The sequence below is a fragment of the Protopterus annectens genome, chromosome 9.part0 (genome assembly GCF_019279795.1).
Source record: "Protopterus annectens isolate FY-2018-M chromosome 9.part0, PAN1.0, whole genome shotgun sequence".
NCBI classification, from domain to species: Eukaryota; Metazoa; Chordata; order Ceratodontiformes; family Protopteridae; genus Protopterus; species Protopterus annectens.
This window is the reverse complement of record NC_056743.1, coordinates 917,846,724-917,866,747: the sequence shown is the minus strand read 5'-3', so window position 1 is coordinate 917,866,747 and position 20,024 is coordinate 917,846,724.

Genomic DNA, 20,024 nt, shown 5'->3' with positions numbered 1-20,024 from the left:
CTCACCTTTTGTTTCCCACCTTGCCTCCGTGGACATCTGTATGTCACATGGCTCCACTGGTTGCATTCAAAACATTTAACCCTAGGTCCTGGACTAGTGGCTTCCCCTGCTACTGGCAGATTCTGTTGGGGCAGTTCATTTAGACCCATGAACAGTACTGGGGGTTCTTTTCCTGTGCAGAGATGCCCTGCTTGCTAGGTATTGGTCTCCCTTCTTCCCCAACTCATCTGAAGTAGTACATTGTCTATCAGCTAATCAGATCCTCATGTCCTCAGGCAAAGGGTTAAGGGCTTGTTCCTCTCACCAAAAGGTCTACCAGCCCTTCAAAACTGGTGACCTGACATCCACTCACCCACCTATGAAAATAAGTGCTCAATTCAGCAACATATTCACACACACTTTCATCTGCCTTGTGTCTATGCTCACGAAACTTTTTCCTATAGGTTTCAGGTGTTAGCTTAAAAAATTCTAGCAAGCAGTTCTTAACAGTAGTATAATCAAAACATTCCTGATCAGAAATTTTAGACAACACAGTTACAGCTTTACCATGAAGTAAGGGGGCCAGGAACCATACCCAGAGCCTTTGGTCAGCATCATACTGTTTACATACCCTCTCAAACATATGAATGAAACTATCAAAATTATCCCCCTCTTTAAACCGCAGAAGAAATTTACTGACCTTTTGTGCTTCTGGGGTCCAGTTACTCCTTTCCACATTATCTCCATGACTCTGGCGAAGAGTCAGCATCTCCCTTTCGTGCTGCCCCTGCTTTCCCTTTTCCTCAGCTTCTAGGCATAGCAGTTTCTCATTCTCCTCAGCCTGCAAATGTCGCAGTTTCTCATTGTCCTCACTCTAGATGCCTCAGTCTCTCAGCTGCTTCTATGTCCAAATGCTTGGCCTCCAACTCAAATCTGTTTAGTTCCAGATGGATTTTTAAGTCCTCTGCAGAAAGGTTGAGTTGTCCATTCTCTGATTGTGGTACATCTCCTCTGCCAGTCTGATCGTCCTCCTGGTTGCTGTTTTCTGATGCAGCTATGGCCAAAGCTGCAATCATGTTTGCCTTAGTCAGGTTTCCATGCACCAGCTCCTTAGCCCATATCTCAGCCAGGTAGCTCCTTCTCAGCTTTCTGTACTCCTCTGCTGACATACTGCATGCTCGCCCTGACTAACTAAGCTAACAAAAGAAATAAAACAATTGTGATCTGAACTCTGAGTATTCAATGCATGGCTGATTTAGATCACAAAAACACCTTCAGAGAACACTGTACACAAGCTACAGGAATTCATACTACCCACACCACATGGTATGGATATCCCACCCTGCCACCAGTTAATATGTGACACCCGTGCACTGGCCCAGCAATCAAGGAGCCTCAATCCTCACCACTAACACTGGTGAGGGGTGTCCATAAAGGGAAATGATAATAAATACACCCACAGTAAAGTACAATTTCCCTTAAGAGGCCACAGAGATCACAGTCAGTCTGGGGCTGGTTTCTCCCTTTCTCCCTAGGTCCCCAATAAGACTCCCCAATGGTCACAGATATAGGGTCCAGATCTCAACCTAGTGGGCAAGCTAAAACCTCCAGGACCCTCTCTGTCCAACCAGTGCTTCATGTCCCTGCCCAAGTAGCTGACACACACACACACACACACACACACACACACACACACACACACACACACACACACACACACACACACATGCACTTTGAGATAAGAGTTACATACAACCACACAGACACTCCTGGGGGAAGGCTGGCACAGGTTCTCCAGCTGTGCCCCATTTACCCAGACTATATGGTAGTACCACTTGCTACCACCCACTAATATTTATCAGTTACTAAAAGGCCCTTATGAAAGGGTGTCCAATTATACTGTGCAATATCATTACCCAAATGGTAAGTGTGACTGAACAGCAAGGCTATTGGAGTGGCTTTGTACAATATCACTAAATACATGCAATGTACTCTTAGAGCTTAAATTATCTTTACACAAAACAGCCACAGTTGAAAGGTTTAAAAATATTTAATAATAAATAAGAAAAATACAAGACGATACTTCTTAATACACAGTGCTAGTCAAGAGTTCAGAGATCACAGAGAAATACTTAAAATAATACAGTAGAAAAGTTCTTACAATAATGCAGGAAAAAAACGTATCTAATCTTCCTAGTTCCTAGCTATATCTAAGAGAAAACACAGTTCTAAAATAAACTTGCATATAGAACACAGGCAGAGTGCTGGTGAATTGGATGTTCTCAAGACAAATGTTAAATGCCGTCATTCTTTCTGTCCTTAAATTGAAAACACAGTACCACTGATTCATTTCAGATTACATCATTTCTTTCTGGTTCCTAGGCTAACTGAAACTCAGAAGTTAATAGCCATTTTGATCTTGCAGCTGGTCAGAAAGCCAGAGCAATAAAAGAAATTATACATGTAAATTCTAGCCATTAACTCTGGCCTCAAAACAATAGGCAGAATGCCTCCCCCTAGACATCTCGGCTCCGAGTTTTAGATCAAAGACTTTCACAATGCTTGACTTATAACCTTTCTTACAGCAGAGTGCACTGTTGTTATATTTTTTTCAGTTCAACATCCAATACAGTCTTTTCACATTTAAGAGAACAAGTCTGTGGCTTACATTAATATTTACAAATGTCAGAATTATCTACAAAATTCTATCTGGCTAGGCTGGCAGCCTTCACCTATCTTCACAGGTATCCTAACATTCTTCTTGTTCGTGTACTTGGGAACCTCATTCACTGGTCTTGCTACTGGCCCTGACCTAGCCTTCTAAGTTATTTCTTTATTTTTATTGGCAATTGTCCTGAGACAGGCCCATTTTTATTGGAGGCCCAGAAACAAAAGATTCAAAATAGCACTTGAAACAACATTCTACAGCTGACATACATTAACTAAAATACACAGCTATAAAGACAGCACATGTCAGAACGATATAGTTACATTGATTTGTGTATAGTATAAAACATCTCTAACTTCGGCTAGTGAAAGCATATGGGACTGTATTGAGGGAAAGGTGAGGGATGGTGAATATATTTTAGAAGGAAGAAAAAAAAGGTACAGCATCTAATAGTCACACCAGCAGTAAATTAAATTACACACACAAATATCATATGAACAAAACTGTTTGATGAAGAGAGGAGAAAAATGAATTAAGGCATATTTCCTCAAAGTTAATAAAGGAACATAAATGCTCTAGGAATGATTACTTATTTATCCATGGGCTTGGTTACTCCCTAGCACAATGAGTTTGGAAGTAGTCTTTTATGCTAGATTTGAAACAAGACCTTCTGTCTTCCTCTTGTACTCATCTAATAAGCTGTTCCATACATTTGTTAAGTAGAATCTAATCTACCTATCACAAATATATTTTTGCACAACACAATGTTTAAGTGGCTAGTCCTAGCAGCTCAAGATTTCATAAGCAATGTGAGTTGAAATTGGATTCAGAGTAAATGCTCTAGAGCACTTTACATCCAAAAACAAAGGTGTGCCTTCTTCAACTTAACCGGGAGTTTTGGTCTACCTAGTTAAGACATGCAATGAAGATCTGTCCCTTTGGACTTAGTCACAAATTTTGCATCTTTGTGGTTTGAGCATTCTTTGGGTATAGGAGAGTCCTGCTCGGCCATTTTGTTGAGCGAAATGAGGAACAGGGGAAAAACCTGCTCAACGTTACTGCTAATTCTATTCGTGGTGTTTCCCTCATTATTCTTCCCAGAACAAAGTCTATCACACTGTGACACTAAAGTTGATTGTGGCTCAATTAATTTGGTCTATTTAGCCATTTGTAATATCTGCTCTATGTTCTATGTTGGGAAGACAAACAGAAAATGTAGGTACAGGATCAGAGAACATGTCTACAACATTAGGATTGGCAGAACTGCTAATGCACTGTCCAAGCATGTCACAGCTTTTGATTCTACACATACCTTTAGGTTTTTGGTGATTGAGAAAGTTAAATTGAATGAACATGGTGGTGACATCGAGAATCTGACAGAGGGTGTAGTTTGGTTACTAAGACAGTTAATTATTGTAGTGGGGTGATTTGTTGAATCATTTGATTTTTAATTATTTATTGAGAGATCATTGCTGTCTTTTAATATCTGGGGAAGTAGTATCTCAAATATTGTGAAAGTGCTTACTTCTATTAAATGTTTATGTACATTTTGTGACTAATTTATTGGACTTTTACATTGTTTTGGTTCACTTTATATGCTTTTTTACTTTTATCTTTGTATTAAGTGAACCATTTATCCTTTCTACCACTTTTTGTGCTATTTGTAAATATGTAAATATTTTGTAAAAAAGAGTTCTTTTTGTATATAAATAAAGGACACCTATTCTTTTTGAGAGATGCCTTGAGGTCTTCTACATCTAACTGAGTTACCATCAACTCAAGCAGATGGGACCTAAGTTTAATGTCTCATCTGAAGGAAGACATGCTCAATAGGGCTGTACTACGGTATCAAAGATCTGTCTACATGGTGTAGGAGCAGAACCCACAGACTTCTGCAACAATGGTGACTGTGCTACCTGTTGCACCACTTGCAGTGACTTACATTTATACTGTCTGTTTAGGAATGTCTTGCTATTCTACAAAAGGTGGAGACACCACATTACACATGTACAGTCAGCAGGAACCACATAGAAATGGATATCCAGCAATAATAACTACGGCACTGGTGGCCGGGGGACAGCAGGTATAGGTAACTAAATGTTTCAGGACAACAGCATGCACGCTATTTTAGAAGTATAGTTTGTAAAGCATAGGTGAACATGGTATAACCATAGGAGTGATGTCATGTAGAACTTGAAAAAAGCAAGAAGTTGGAGGCCATGTATACTCCATGCACTTTTGTAGCACATGTAATTTTGCATGGTCTATGGAACAGACTACACAACAACTTCAAGTTCATGTTCCCTGCTAAAGGAAATTGTCATTTGTACTCCTGCCACAGCACAATAACAACACCAAATTTCTACTTCTGTGTACCTATTGGCCTAACGAAAAACATCAGTAAAACATCACCATGAAAGGAACAATGCTCAAATATGCTTTTAGCCTTTTATTGCACGTTCTGGTACCTCGGCCATTCACCTTCAGTGGAGCAATTTACTTAAAAAAATCATCTCCTTATATACCAAGCACTACAAACAATTATATACAATTAATTAATCAATTAAATAATTAATGATCATTGCTGACTAATTTCCTTAAAGTGCAACCACATAGTGCAAATCTACGCAACTCAAGGGAAACATTATATATACATCAAATCACAAAAATAAACACATATGATATAACCATATACTTTAAACATATACAAATAATTCATGTGTGCATACAAATACATATAAAAAAGTTTTTTATACACTATTCTACCATGATCTTATAACTTAATGCACGCATGAAAAAGTCCTTGTTGACCTTTTTAATTTAATCAAGTCCATAATTTACATTACACTAACCTATTTTAAAATATTAAATTATATCATAATTTATATTCATAAATTTCATCTTACTGTACATATTCTTTTTATCGTACTGTTTATTTTACAAAGTTATATTGCTATCTAAATGAATTTCTGTGGGACTTAATGTATGGTAATTAATTATCATCCTGTACTCAAGTTTGTTTAATTCCCTTTTAAAATTACCATTGTAAACTTTAGGTCCTGCTAGTACACTAAAAATGAATCCCCCTATTTGCCCTTTATGTACCGATATGAAATGGTTAGCTACAGGGGTATCCATGTTCTTCCTTCTGATATCCCCAATGTGTTCTAAAATCCGAACCTTAAGCTTTCTTGTAGTTTGCCCTATATAATATAAAGTATTTGAACAGTTGCAGCCAATAATATAAATCACCCCATGAGTTGCAGTTGAATTTCTCTATAGCAAAGTATAATTTTCCATTAATCTTATTACCATGTAAGTTTTTAACCTTATTACATACAGAGCATTTCCCACATCTGTACATACCAACAGATTTGCCGTCCCCAATCCCATAGATTTTTCTGTTAAGTAATTCCTCTAAGTTATTATGCCTGCCATATGAGAAAGTAATATATTTTGGAAAAAGATTTCCTACCATGACATCCTCAGTCACTATATCCCAAAACTGTCTTACTATTCCCTCCAAAACTTCAGAAAAATCAGAAAACTTGGTTACAAAAAATAGCTTTTCCTCTTCCTCTTGTAACTTATCGTTCTCTACAAACTTTCTGTTGGGCTTTAGAGAGTATTATCCCAGAATAACCCCTTAGTGATAGTCTTTCATGTACCTCACCCATGAAGACTTCTCTAAGTTATTTTTCAGAAGTATTAAAAAAGATTATTCTAAATTCACCATATGGCAGCACTCTAAGCAAATGTAGGGGATGTGTACTGTCAGCATGCAGAACATTATTCACCGAAGTTGGTTTTCTATACGGTCTATGTCTATGTTGAATTTTGCCCTGCCCATTTATGTAAAACTCAACATCTAAAAAGGCTATGTTATCATCCATACATTGCCAAACAAAATTTTCCATGTATATTCCTGTTGAGCTCATCCATAAACTTTTCAAACTGCAACTTGTCACCCCTACCTACATAAATGAGGTCATCTATGTAGTGTTTGTAGTACACAACATTGTTTACAAAAAAAGGATTTTGAAACATGAATTATTTTTCAAATTCACCCATGTATAAAACAGCATACGATGGGGCAAATGCTGCCCCCATTGCTGTACCTCTAGATTGTAAATAAAAATCTTTTTTCCACACAAAATAATTGTGTGTCAAGCTAAACTCCAAAAGGGAAAGCAAAAATGAGTTATGGGGGCCTTCTCCCATTACTTTCATCACAGCTTCCAGACCCCATTTTATCTATATATTGGTACACAAAGCTGTCACATCAATGTTGGTCCAAAAGTAATTCTTGTCCCACTTCATGTTGCATAAATCCTTACAAACTTCACTTGCATTTTTAATGTGAGATGCAACACGGGCTAAATATGTTTTCAGATGAAAATCCAGAAATTTGTTAACTCTTTCTATATATGAGCCTATACCTGAAATTATTGGTCTACTGGGAGGATTTCTAATATTTTTGTGAATTTTGGGTATGGCATACAAATAGGGGTGCTTGGGTTTATTTACAATCAACTTCTTAACATCATTTGGTTTCAAAAAACCCAAACGTTCCCCTCTTTCCAATAATTCACAAAGTTCCTCATTGTACTGTTGCACCGGGTTTCCAAATCATTTTTTGTAAACAGTTTCTTCAGATAGCAAATCCAATACCATATTTTCATATTATTCAACATTCATGATAACCCAATTGCCCCCTTATCCACTTCTTTATCAACTATTTTATCTAACAATGTTCTTAATTCCTTTAATGCTAGCCATTCATTTTTACTAAGATTGTACTTTTTTTGTGTTTGGTACAGGAATAGGTCCATAACCCAAACAGAAATCCCCACAATCAAAATTATCATGTTCGCAGTTATCATCTGGAAGCGATGTATTCAACTCATAGTCGTATGTACTTAAATTTTACAACTCATCATTGTCAGAAATATCACATACATCCTGAGCACATCTTTTCTCTCTATCATAGAAAAATACTTTCAAATTCAACTTGCGAACAGACCTCTTGACATCAATTATGATGTCCGCTAATGCGGGAGTCCTGGTGGGTACAAATTTGACCCCCTTCAATAACACATTTTGCATTTCAAAAGTTAAACATTCATTAGAAAGATTAACCACATTTAAAGCAACATCAGCAGGATGTAATATACATGGATGAAAAACAGTTTCATTACAAGATAACTTTGTTAGGTTCGGTAACATATGATCATTTACCAAATTCGTGTCAATATTCACATTAATAGAATTCACTGAGGAGGAATTCAAAAGTGTCCTTACTGTCTCTGCTTCTAGCTGTTGTTGAGTCTCCCTCGGTTTTTCCTGGAATGAGTTTGTACCTGAGAGGGTGCTGAGCTGGAACTCTGAACGTTTTTTTGAATGTCTCTCTGTCCTTTCTGGTGAGCTTTCACTGACAATCTTTTCAGAAGAGACACTTTTCCTGCTCCCACTAGTTTCAACTGAAGAACAAGATGATCCTTTAACATTTTTGCTCATGCGCGCCTTGGATATGTAGCGATGACGTCATCCTCTATGCTGCCAGGTATACACACTTTTAGTCTCAAAATCTTTCACATCCCTATTTAATTTACCTTTCTTGCGTTCAAGCACATTTTGCTCTGCTTTATTAATTCTTGCTTTAATGTCCTTAAATGTGCTCTGAAACAAATTATTAGAGGCAGTTACCATCAGTTCATTCTGCAACGTTGTAATTCCCCCCCCTCCGCAGTCTTTCAACAGTTCTAGTATTCCGTTTAATCAGAATTCAGATTCAGTTTAAAGTACACAGGTATTCTGTTTAATAAGAATTCGAAGCCAGTTTAAAGTACCCAGGTATTTTGGTGGTTGTAAGTTGGTTGTATTTATTGTGTACCTATTGGCCTAAGTATGGTACCTTTTCAATGGTACTGTGCATTTTTGCAGTTTTACATGGTGCATGCTGTTAAGATGTGGGTTCCTCTTCTTACCACCGTCTGTCATTAGTATAAAATCACTAAAACATTGAAAGCAATTTAAGCAAAAGCATTTATTTTATGAATAGACTGGCAGCAACAAGCTTAGACGAGCAATAACTTAGGAGAACTGAAGAACTAAATACTTGGACAAAGGCATTCCGGAACATTTCTTGTAATCATAGTTCACAACCTTGATTGGCAGCAGAAATATACAATTATTATTTAGAAGCTGTACAATATTGCCAGCCTTTGCATATTTTCACATACTCTGTACTTTCTCAAGACATCATCCGTATAGCTACAAACTGTACCCATCATGGAAAAGAGAACAGAACAAGGCCATTCCTTTGTTTCAGAACAAAGCAGCACTGTGAGGCTTATCTAGCTTGCAACATTATATAGTTTGGTGTATACATTTCTGGTCTGATATGCACAAATCCAGTTTGTCAGTTGTGATGGCTGAAATAATTTTACTACAGAAAATCCATCCTGACACATATTTTTTGATATGTCAATATAAATGTAACAGTTTTCTCTTTAATTTATCCTTTATCAATAAATCAAACTTTTATCTACTTAACAAAGTGGGTATAAGCAATCTGATATACAATTTCCTAACTTCTCTGTAGCCAGCTTGGTGGTATGGGCATCTTGAAAATGTAGCAATGTTCTAATGTTTACCAATAACCATCTAATCCTTACAGAAACAAATACAGTATGCAAGAGGTGTATTACACAATAACACTGTCTCTGACATAAAAGTACACAGCAGATTGTTGAAACCATGCACACAACACCAACTGCATACAACACACATATAGACTAATGTATGTTGAAGCACTTAAAAGCAATCTTTCTAGACAACAAAGATCTCCTAGACCACCTGTTGGCAAAGTTATTCTTCAGCAAGCCCAAAGGCATTCACAAAAAAAACACCTAACACCATACATACAGTTATACTCAGTGGATCCCCAAACACAAAGCCCCTAAGACAAGCAAACACACTTCCTAGGGCTCTTGTCATAGGGAACTCCATTGTAAGACACACTGATGCCCTTCTAACCAGGATGAACATGGAGAAGATAACAATTAGTTTTTTTGGTGTGGTTCGGTGCAGTTAGTTGCTTATCTGGAGCCAGGATCCACCAAATCACACATGCACTCATGTCATCACATCACAGGTACCAGAATGATTCCATCATAGTCCATTCAGGTATAAAAGACCTGAGACGTACCTCTCTAGACTATATGAAGAAAGACATTATAGAGCTCTCAGACTATGTGTGTCTGGATGGTATAAGCCTAGCACTGAACAGCATATTACCATCACTGAGGGTGATGAACAAAAGATGACTGATTTTAGCAATTGACTGCCTTTCTGGTGCCATTCTAAGGGGATTCAGTATTTGTCAGCTTGGGAGGACATGGTTACTAGACAAAATTGCTTTGCCAAGGATGCTTTGCAGCTGTCCCCTCTATGCTTTTGAACACTGGCTAAAAAAGACAATGCAAATTTGACAAACCTACTGACAAGGCAAAATCAACTCAACTGAACCTTGAAGTGTTACTGCACAATGCCAGGAGTCTAAGTAAAAGCTACACTTCCTCTACAGCCCTCCTCACACTCGAGAATATAGATATCTGTGCAGTTACCAAGACATGGTTTAAAGCAGCAAAGAGTACCCCCACCAATGTAAGGTTCTAGTGTCTTCAACACTTTTAGCAGTAGCTGCACAGACAGGGGCTAAAGGTGGAGGTGCCGCAATCTACATCAGTAACAAGCATACCTTTAGATTGGTCAAACAGGATGATGTGCTGGAGCTCCTCCACATGCAGGTCAGCATAGAAAAAATCCCGTGCCATATCTTAGCCAGCTGTACGTCACTCTCCATGTCCCAAGAAGCTCACAATGCATACTTGAACGTATTGGAGACACTTACCTTCAAACCTAACACCCTACACATGGGAGAGTTTAATTACCTCCCTATAGACTAGGAATCTTACACAGCCTTAAATCTACAGACACAGAGATTCTTGGGCTTCATAACTGCAAACATCCTTCACCAAACAGTGACTACACCCACTAGTGGATCTCATGCTCACAAGTATGGGAGAATGCTGAACCCCTCCAATGTCTCATCTTCCCTGGTAAGGTCTGATCGTAAAGCTGTCTCCTTCAAAATCAAAATCAACTTAATAACCCCAGTAAAACAGTAACACTTAGAAACTACACCAAAGCAAACTACCTTTTATTAAGTTATGGTTTGTCAAAATTCAATGCTCCTCCAAATCCAGAGAACACAGTAGCCTACACTGAATTGCTCTCAGAAACTCTGCATACCTGTGTTAATGGCTTTATAGAGGCGGCTGTGAAGTAAGACCAGAACTAGCCCCAGAAACAATCCTCCCTGGTGGCATCCCAAATTAAACAGGATATATACCAAAAGGAAAAAAAATATGGCAAAATCAGGGAATGTTATTTCCACAAAGAAAAAAATCTCTCATTAAACTAAACAGGCAAATAAGAGGGCCAATTAGGTCAAACAAAGTCAACTTTGAGGTTAAGACTGGCTCCTAGGTGAAAGATAACCATAAGGCCTTCTTCAGCTATGTCAAAAACCTCAACTGAAACACACAGCAATGTGTCGAACTGGTAGTTAATTGTGCCACACTCACCGAGCCTGGTGGTATAGTAAACCTGTTAGAGAACAAATTCCACCTTTAACCCCCTCTCACCCTCAACCATGCCCCAAGAAATGCCCTCAAGCATAACCCCTCCAACTATAACTAGGAAGCATGTACTGCCTGTGTTTGCTAAAGCCAAGAACATAGCCTCAGTGGCCCTGATATCCTGAATGCCTCCTGAACAGTCTAAAATACAAATTATCAGCATCCATGCAGTCACTATTTAACTGCAGTCTTGGAACAGGTTTTGTGCCATTAGAATGGAGGACAGTGATGGTCATTCCCTTTCATAAGGGAGGACCCTCAACAGATCCTGAAAACTACAGATCCATTAGTCTGACTAGTTTTTATTTGCAAGACCATGGAAAGAATTATTGTGAAAATTATTAACAAGGACAGAGAAGACCATTCATCCTGTTTGGATTTGTCAAAGTAAGGTCATGCTTACTGAACCTGGTGGACTTCTTTGAAAGGGTCATTAAGGCAATGGATGAGGGGAAAACAGTGCATACTGCCTACCTAGATCTGGCAAAAGCATTTGATACAATATCCCACTTGGGCACTGTCAACAAACTTATGGAACTAGGCATAAATCCCTTTGTAACATGATAGATAGTTAGCTGGCTCATGGATAGGACCCAAGAGGTTAGGATCAGTGATGTCACCTCAGCAATGAGGCTGGTTGCCAGTCGAGTCCCTCGGGGATCTGTGCTGGGCTCACTCATCTATAAAATTTAATTTTCAGAGGTCAAAACTGAGCCAAAGGCCACTGGCTGAACAAGTTCACAGATGATTGCAAACTGGTAGCAGTCATTGAATCCCTCCCAAGGCAAAAACACCTTTCTTAAAGGTTCTAACACAGATAAATGCTTGGTGCCAAAGCCATGGCTTAAAATGCAATGTCAAGAAATGCATTATAGTACCTTTTGGGAAGATGGCCACCCCAGATAACTACATAATCGGGAAAACTTAACTAAAAGTTGATTCACTAGTCAGGGATCTGGGAACTCATAGATACATAGATTTCAACTAACATTTGTTCAAGGTAGTAAGAAAATCATTCTATGTTGCTCAACTTATAAGTAAGGACATTGCATCTAAATCCAAAGAGGTTATTGTACTACTGTACTTGGTTCTCATCAGACCCATCATAGAGTATAATGCCCCTTTTGGTATGTACTGGACAAGACACGTGCAACAATTGGAATGTCCCCAAAGGTTCCTTACAAAAAGAATGCAAGGAGTTAACACAATGTCATAGGATGATCACCTCAAAGCCCTATCTCTTTATTTGGTATCATACAGACTTCTGAAAGGTGATCTTGGCCTGGTGTACAGGACACCTCTGGCATATTTGTCAGCTGTCCAGATTTTCATGGAATGTTCATATATTTGCCTCATATTTTTTGTCTGTTTCTCCAAAAACGTTTGGTTCTCTGGCAAATCATTGAGGACTGAAATCAGAAAGTAATGAGAAAAGGTTGAGTTTTAGACTCCACATCCCTTTAAAAAAATGTGTTAATGCAAAGGCTGTCATTCTATCAATTTTCTAGGTTTCTAAGGTCAATATTTAAAATGGTCCCTATTTTGGGGCCTTTGTCTCCCCCATTATTTATGGCTTTGCCTAGATTTTTGTTCTAAGAGGTTGCGAGGTATGGCCCCTGAACTCTGCTTTGTTAAACCTTTTGCACATCCCTAAAGCAAACAGCATAACTACTAGATCAAAAGACCTAAATTTTGCTTGCAACATAAATAGGACAAGTTGGAGAGACAGAGATGTTTCAGGGAATTCCCATTCTTTGGAACAGGTGCCGCATCCTTGTGAAGCAGAGTTCTTCCCTAACCCTATTTAATTCACACTTGGACCAATGGATGGGTGGGAGGCAGTCAGTAAATATATAGAACAAATCTTTGGGTCACATTTGGGTTTCATGGCTAGGCTTAAAAGGGCCCTAGTGGTTATTAGCCTAGTATACAGCTATGAACCTATGAACCTGAGTGTAAGCTACTTTAGATAACCATTTGATCATTTTATCTTCAGGTTTACACTAAGAAATAACTCTGTAGGATAGATATAAGGTGTATGAAAAGTGAACATTAGGTTAGAAACACATCTACTGGCTGGTTTGCTTGAATGGAAGCAGCACTCCATACATTTATAAACGTGTTTAATTTTATCACCTTCTTAAAATCTATATGTACTATTTTATTAATATCCTACATATGAAGTATAGCAAGATTAGAATAATAAACAATACAAATAAAAGCCTCTTAAAAATCTTACTCCTGACCTGGAAACAGATTGCTTATCCATGCCAAAGTGAACCATCAATTCCTTTGGCATATAAAACGTTTACAACTTTAAGGTCTACCCAAATGATATTTAGATCTCATTTCAATACCTGAAGTATTTCTCACACATTCCACCCTTTCTCATTTAGAATTAATAAATTTTATTTACCTGTGCTAACTCCAGAACTGCATTGCTATCTGATATCATGTCGCAAAGGTCTGTACTTGACCTTCATGAAGACAACTGCATATAACAGTCATTTTGCATCCATTCCTCATTTGTTCACACCTACAAGCCAATCTGCAACTTGCATCTTCTTTTTGTCCTTACATGTATTAAAAGCATGTCTTTTGCATCTTATCTGTCGAGTGGCGTTCGAAAGACATGCGTGAATGGGCGTGCCTTCACTGAAGGTTGGGCGTTGGGCTGGCTACTCGGCACCATACAAATCTGCTGCCAGTCATTAGCGGACTGGAATTCCGCTGAGGCGACCCCTAACTGGGAAAAGCCAAAAAGACAAACAACAACTGTATTCTCTTATTTCCATAGTCCACAATATTTTACCCATTGAAGCCAGGTCTACAATACTCTGAATTTCATTAAGTGACCTTTACTGCTTATTTCCTGTGGTAGTAATAACACATTTTATCCAAGATGTTACAATGAACATGCCACTTTACCCTTCAAATTGATGTCTGAATGCTGTGAGGTCTAAAGCTGTTTGACCACATGCTCCTGCTGTGCATATCATGAAACTCATATACACACCCTGTGCATTTTGTAAAAATCTTATACACATTCTTTTCATATGGATATCATGGAACTCATATGCATGTTTCCTTTATTAAAAAAAAAGAAACATCTTTATTAAATTAACATGTATGACATAGGCAATCTTACATTTATATAAATGAAAATAAACCATAGCGATACAATCGCAGTTCAAACATTATACATTACAAAATGCGCCAACACAACTGTAGCTGCAAACATTATACATTACTTTTAATATATCCAGTTATTGCCAGTCAACAATTAAATAGCTCATTTAAATCCTGCCTTCTTTTAAACCTTGTTCCTCCTCTACATGTATTGATCTCACATTTCACATATTTTCCTGTGTAATTTGCTCTTACCCCTTCTAAAGATCCCAGTTCCAGTTGTTTTATCTCTGCTACTATCTTTGCTACTTCTAGTAAAGTTGGTTTAGACTTTGATTTCCATTTTCTAATAAATACTTTTTGCCAGCCATCTTAATTAGACTCAGCAAGGTCTTACTGTGTCTAAGCAATTCCAATTCTATATCATAGTTCAAAAAAAGCATTTCCCTAGTTACTCCAATTTGTTTACCCAGCATCTCTAACAGAGAGATATCTGCAGGGAATCATTAAAGTCTGCCAACCCATTACACTCCCAAAAAATATGTTCCCAGTTACCTCTTTCCTCCTCATCACACCTCTAACATTTGCTACCCGAGGAAAAATTCTTTGGAGTCTACGTGGGGTATAAAAATACCTGTGTAAACACTTCCAAGCAAAGATCTTAAATCTTCTAGATTTTGTTGCATATTTGGGAGACATACATATATCCCCCATTGTTTCTTTGTGAATTGCTTATCCAATCTCTCTTTCCAATCCTTCCTTTCTCTGATTCTCTGATTCCAATAGTTAGCATGCAATATTTTATATGCTCTACTAATTATTCCTTTATTTACTACAACTTCTATTCTAGATTCTACTAAAATCTCTACCAGTACTGGTCTTTGATTTAGGACCCCCTATTTCTTTCTCTTTGCCTATACTCTGATATCAATTCTTGATAGGGAAGACAATCTCTAACCTGCAGTTCTAATAAGTTATTGGCGTCTTCCCATTCTATTACCTTTCCCTCTCTAGTTATTTGCTTCTAATACCTTGGCTTCTTTGACAGTTTTCTCCAATATGTTTCAGCCCCCTCTTGCCTATTGTCTGTATTCCTAATTGCAGTCATCACTGGGAGTAAAATATTCTTTCTCCCTTTCCGTGTTGACTTTGTTCTTAGAATACTTTCTGCTGCTTTATAAATATGATGTTCTGTATGATTATTGTTGTTCTCCATAAAGGTCTGCATCCAAAATACTTGTCTCTCCTTGTTTCCTGAGCTTTCCCCTTGTTTCATTAATATCTCTTTCCACTTTGAATTATAGTTTACTGCTTGTGCTATGTATAGGAGCCTTAACTGTGTTGCTCTGAAATACCCCTTCAGCTCCGGTAATCCAAATCTGGCCTGTTCTTTAGGAAGAATAAGCTTATCCCACTTGACTCTTGCCATCTTCCCCTCCCAGATAAAATCCTTCAGCTCTTTATTAACTGCTATCCACAACTTCTCCTCTAGTTGATAAAAATATACCTGACCTGTGCATAAGACTAAAGGGACTAAAAACATTTTAACTGCTTGCATTGTACTATCGATATCCATATAACAGAACTTCCATTTTTTCAGTTTTTGTATTATCTTTTGTTTAGTCTCTTCCCACATATCCTTAGCTGCCACACTGGTATCATTTTTAATCCATATTCCTAAATACTTCATTTTATCATGTCCCATAAGTATGGATATTGCTGAACCAATTTGTACGTGGGTACATAATTTATTGCTATTGCTTTTGTTTTAGCTTCATTAATTTTATATCTTGAAAAGGTTTGAAATGGTTTCAATGTGTTCCACAATACTGTAATGTCCCTTTCTGGTTTTGTCAGGTATAAAATAATGTCATCTTCAAGTAGAGCCTCTTTTTCTTGACTACCATACTAATTATGTACTTGAATTTCTGAGTGCCTTATTTTCTTTGCCAATGGTTCTAAATATAATGCAAATAACAAAAGGGAGAGAGGGCACCCCTGCCTGGTTCCACTGCTCAAGCAGAGATTATCAGAGAGAACCTCACCCACTTTAATTTTCACCTCTGATCCCTTATATATATATCCTCCTAATCAACCTTATCATTTATCTGGGAATGCAAATGCTTCCATTACTCTGCTCATAAAGTCCCAGCTTACTCTGTCGAATGCTTTCTCTGCATCAAGATCCACCAACAACAGTGATATTTTCTTACATTCTGCTTCCCCCTGGATCATAACTGTTTGGTTAATGTTGTAAAATGTTTGCCTCCCATCCATAAAACCACATTGATCCATATCCATCAATTTTGGCATTACGTTTGCCATTTTGTAGCCAGTATAGACATAAACACTTTATAATTATGATTTAGCATTGAAATGGGCTTGCATGAAGTTGGATCTGATGGCTCTTTACCCTCTTTAGATATTATAACTACTACCACTTTCTTCCAGGATGTTGGTACTTCTCTTAAAATACTGTTAAACAAAATCTTCCAGATCTTTATCAGTTTTTTCCATACTAGCTTCCAAACTTCCATAGGAATAACATTTATTTCTGGAGACCTTCCTGTAGATTGGTTATATATCACCAGTTTTTTTTTCTCATCTCCTCCTATCCTCTTAGTAATTGAGCCTCCTCTACCTCTAACCTTGGCATATTTAATTCTTTCATAAACATTTCCATTTGCACCTTTTCTTGATTTCTACATTTCTCTGCTTTATACATTCTTTCATAGAATTTCTGAAATGTTTCTAATACTTCTACAGGATCCCTTGTTATCTTCCTTGTTATAGGTTCCCTAAGCTTGGTGACAGCCCTTTCTACTTTCTGTTGCCCGAGTTGCTGTGCTAAAAGCTTTTGTGCTCTAGAGTTATTATCAAAAAACAGTTGCTTAACAGCAATCTTTCTAAACTCATGCATATTATTGAGGTAACCCCTTATTTTCTGTTTAGCATTCTGCAGTTGCTCTTCTTCTTGTTCTGTGAGATTCCCCCCATTTTGCAAAACATTTGCCAGTCCCTCTAAATATTTTTTGTTAGTTCTTAACCATATCTCTTTTATTTAAACCCTATTTTTAAATTCCACTTTAATTTTATCCCACTCTTTAGTTATATTTTCTGAAGAAATGTCTACTTTCTTTAATAGCTCCCAAATAATTTCCACTACCCATTCCTTAAATTCCTGTCTTTTCAACAAATAGGTGGGACAGTGTCAGTGTCTCATTTTATTTCATGACCTGTGTTTTTATTTTAGTTATTATTGGCACATAATCTGAAAAAAATTATTGGGGTACATATCAAGACTTTCAATTAAACGCACATGTTCCTTTGAAATGTAAATTTTGTCTAAGCTAGCCCAGTTTTTGTATCTTGGGGAATAATATGTAAATTCAATCTGAACTCCTATTACTGAATTCACATCTTCCATGCCAAATATTTTCATAAATTTCTTTAGAAATCTACCCTTCTTTGTTATATTTTCCCTTCTGGGCCCTCCAAACACATCTTCATTGTTGCAAATCAAATTCCAGTACCCACCTATAAATAATATTCCTTGCTAAAAGCTGATTATTTCTCCCAGAATCTTCTTAAGCTCCATTATAGCAGTTTTCAGTGGAATATAAATACATGCCAGTATAATCCTCCTCCTTTGCCAGTAGTCCCTTAGTACTACAAATCTACTATTATTGTCTTTTTATCTTCTTCTATTACTATTGGAACTCCTTTTGCAATTAATATAAGTACTCCACTCTTCCTTTGTTCCAGGTATTCTGCTGAATAACCATCCTGAAAACCTTTCTTTATTAAATTCACGTGTTCAGTTATTTCCATGTGGGTTTCATGTAGCATAGCTATTTGCACTCTATATTTTTTTTAAATATAGTTCATTACTCTTTCTTTTTTGTTTTTATCTGTGAGACCATTAACTTTTAAAGACATTATAGGAAAAAAATCATATTCTTGAGGGATTATTATTCCCACCTTTTATGTATAATAGCTTTTTTGTTAAATGTCTAGTTTGAGCTTTTGTGTTACATGCATGCAATGTTTGGCAGGTTAACATTTTCATACAATTGTTTCTTGTCATCTCCATTTGAGTCTATGTCACATCTTGCAGAACTTTTTGTTTTACTGAAAACCCTCAAACAAAAATACACACACACCATACCTCTCAACCTCATAGAGCAATAAATCTGCATAAAGCCATAAATAATCAGGGGACAAAGGTCCCAAAATAGGGACAATTTTAAATATTGCTCTTACAAACTTAGAAAGTTTATAGAATAACATGTTTTACATTAGCATGAATTTTTCTGAAGGGTATGAAGTCTGAAACTGAAATGCATGTCATTATTTTCTGACTTCAGTCTTTAATGATTTGCCAGAAAACCAACATTTTATTAAAAATGGACCAAAGGTATGAGGCAAAAGTCTGGACATTCTGCAAAAATATGTACAGTTGAGAGGTATGACACACACACCCAATACCCCCTAAACCCCATTAACTTAATAATAACACAATTCTACATATTCTAATACTGAAGTTTTACCCTCCTAATAGGATGTTCCAAACTGACAGCTACACACACACACACACACACACACACACACACACACACACACACACACACACACACACACACACACACACACAGGCTCGAGCTAAACTAAAGGAAATATTATCCATGCAAATATGCTTGGTAGAGTCTGCGATTTTATTAAGTGCTGTCTAATTTTGCCTTATCTTTATAGTTCTGTCAGCTGGGAGAAACATTAGAATGCTTTCAAAAACATTTTCTCCAAGCCATTTCTCTCTATCAGATTGTCTGCTAGACATATGAGATCCAGATACAAAACTGTTTAATTGGAAAAAAGACATAATACTCAATATTCTATTTAATTTACTTGCTTTCTCTTAAAACATGTTACTATATAAAGCTAATAGCTTTAATCCAGTCATTCCCCTATGCAAGAATGAGAAAAAACGCACTGTTTTTTTCTTTTGTCATGCTCTGTTAACTGGATCTTTTTTTACAATGCAGTGCCTACATTTCTTAAATCTGAACGAGGAGAAAGAAAGGAAGGGAGAAAGAAAAAAAAGAAAAAAACAGGATCACCTATTTACATTAGTAGCCTCATTAAACTTAAAAATAACTGAAAAGAATGTTATAACATGCAAAGAAAATCATGCACTATCTAAATAGTACTCTTAAGAAAAAAAATATTTTACTTACACTTTTTCTCCCCCCCCCCGAGTATTTTTTCTGAACATTAATGACATGAAGTAGGGCATATGCTTTAGAGTCTCCTACACATTTAAGAAAGTCCAAAAAAGTCCAATATTTTCAGATTTTGTTGTTCTGTCCTGTTTCACAAATATAATTATTGCTTTGTAATACCACATTTGTCAACTTCCAAGTTACTGATTTTATTCTCCAAACATTAATGACATGAAGTAGGGCATATGCTTTAGAGTCCCCTAGAAGTTTAACAAAGTTAAAAAAGTCCAATATTTCCTGATTTTCTTTTTCAATTCCTGTTCA